This window comes from Nannospalax galili, unplaced genomic scaffold (assembly GCF_000622305.1).
Source record: "Nannospalax galili isolate Female #2095 unplaced genomic scaffold, S.galili_v1.0 scaffold342, whole genome shotgun sequence".
In the NCBI taxonomy this organism is placed as follows: domain Eukaryota; kingdom Metazoa; phylum Chordata; class Mammalia; order Rodentia; family Spalacidae; genus Nannospalax; species Nannospalax galili.
The window spans coordinates 2636455-2638925 of record NW_008349359.1 but is presented as its reverse complement, the minus strand read 5'-3'; the positions used below and the strand labels follow the sequence as shown (position 1 = coordinate 2638925).

Genomic DNA, 2471 nt, shown 5'->3' with positions numbered 1-2471 from the left:
TTTTGTCTTTTTTGAGACAGGGTCTCCTTGTAGCCCCAGCTGTCCTGGAACTCACTATGTAGACCAGGCTGGCCTTGAACTCATAAAAATCCACCTGCCTCTGCCTCCCAGGTGCTGGGATTAAAGGCATGCGCCACCATGCCCGGCTTATTAAGGAAACTTTTATGTATACATGAAAACAAGACAGGTATGATAAGCTTCCATACATTTAAGACTTGACCTAAACAGTCATTAGTTTGTGGTTAATATGCTTAATCTTGTTTTTCCCTCATAGAGTATTTTGAACTGTCTTACGTCAGTATATGTCTTTAAAAGATAAGAACTTCTTTTTGAAAAATGTAATCACCTACAAAAGTTGTTGGTGTTTGTCATTTGCTTTGTTGTGTTGTATTGTGTTGTGTAGTACTGGGGATTGAAGCTAGGGCCTTGCATGTGCTAGACAAGTACTCTACCACTAAGCCATATCACCAGATTTTTTTTTTCTTTTTTTGCATCATAAATGGTTTTGGGAGCTTTCACTAATGTGTTACTGTTCTTCTTTCTGTTGTATCAGTAGCTATTGATGAGCATTGCTAGTCCCATTAATTCATTAGAGATGCAACTTGTTGGTATTTTGTTATTCTTTCATTCACTATAATTATTTGGAGGTACAGTTTGATTAGGAAAACACAATAAATGCTATCTTCTTTTTTCTTAGTCCCCTAGCATCCCTCCAAGTGACCACTGAGATTTTTTATTTTAGTATATGTGACAAATTTGTGAGGACTGGGGATGTAGCATAGGTGATAGAAGGCTTGCCTACCATGCATGAGGCCCTGGATTATATCCTTAGCACCTTATAACTGAGTGAGGTATGACTGACTGGGTGTGGTGGCACAACCTGTAATCCCAACACTCAGGAGGTGGAGGAAGGGTCTATTCAGGATTATTCTCTGCTACATAGGAAGGAAGTTGGATGCCACTTTGGTCTAGATACCCTGTCTCAAAAAAAGGAGGCAGAGGCAGGCGGACCTCTGCTTTCAGGGCCAGCCTGATCTACATAGTAAGTTCTAGGCCAACTGGGGCTACAGGGAGACCCTGTCTCAAAAAGACAAAATAAATTAATAAATAAATAATAAATAAATAAATGTTTTAAAATTTTTTGAATTTAAACATATTTGAGGGCTGTTAAGATGTCTTAGTGGGTAAAAATGCTCACCATGAAAACCTGACAACCTGAGTTCCATTCCTAAAACCTAATATGGAAGGAGAGAAGTGACTCCTGAAAGTCATCTTCCTATCTCCACATGTGCATCATGGTATGTACATGGCTCACACACGTGCTCACACACACTCATAATAATAATGTTAAAAATAAACATTTGGTGTGTTGGTCCATTTTTGTTACCCTTATAAATTTTCAGATTGTCTCGTTTGATTAAGGGGACACCATTAGGATGCCTCCTCAGTTCTTTTCAAATGGTCCTAATGGAACTTTTATTTTGTTTTTGCTTTGTTAATTTTTTTTTTTTTTTAATTTTTTCAGTACAGCCCAGACCGACTTCAAGCTCAATCCTTCTGTCTCAGCCTCAGCCTTCAGAATGCTGGTGTTACAGGTGTGCACCAATACTCTGGCTTCCTAGCGGTCTTTTTCCCTTCTGTGCTGGGGAACAAACCCAAGGCCTCAAGCACTCTACCACTGAGCTATTCTTTTCTGCCCCCAATAGTCTTTTAATGGCTTTCTTTCCTAGATCTGGAATCTGCCACCTCATTGACTACTTTAAAAAAAATATTTTACTTATTTTTATTTTATGCATATGAGTGTATTGCCTGCATATATGTAAGTGTACCCAAGTTGTGCAGTGCTCACAGAGGTCTGAAGAGGGTGTCAGTTCCCCTGGATCTGGAGTTACAAATGGATGTTAACGCCATGTTGGAACTGAACCCAGGTCCTCTGCAAGAGCAGTCAGTGCTCTTAACCACTAAGCCATCTCTCCAGCCCTTCATTGACTACTTTTTTTTTGTCTTTTTGAGACAGGGTCTCCCTGTAGCCCCAGCTGTCCTGGAACTCACTATGTAGACCATGCTGCCTTGAACTCACAGAGATCCGTCTGACTCTACCTCCCGGGTGCTGGGATTAAAGGCATGCGCCACCACGCCCAGCCACATTGACTACTTTTTAAAAGGAGCTATTTTCATTTTGATGCCCAGTATGGTGGCACATACCTTTAACCCCAGCACTAGGGAGGCAGAGGCAGGGGGATCTCTGAGATCCAGCCTGGTCTCCATAGTGAGTTCTAGGCTGGTTGTAGATACAGGGAGACTTTGTCTCAAAAAAAATAAATAAATAAAAATAAAATAAAAAAATCTTTAAAGCTATTTTTATTTGGGCTGGAGAGATGGCTTAGCGGTTAAGAACACTGGTTGTTCTTGAGCTTTGATAGATACGTCTTAATTAGTGGATCTCCCATCTCGCAGGAGAAGAACCATCC

At 40.6% G+C, this 2471-nt stretch overlaps 1 protein-coding gene across 5 annotated transcripts in view; it reads left to right on the top strand.

Moving 5' to 3' along the window:
* Ttbk2 (tau tubulin kinase 2) overlaps positions 1-2471 on the top strand; it is a 170168-nt gene that overhangs the window by 42916 nt on the left and 124781 nt on the right. The window lies entirely within an intron of this gene.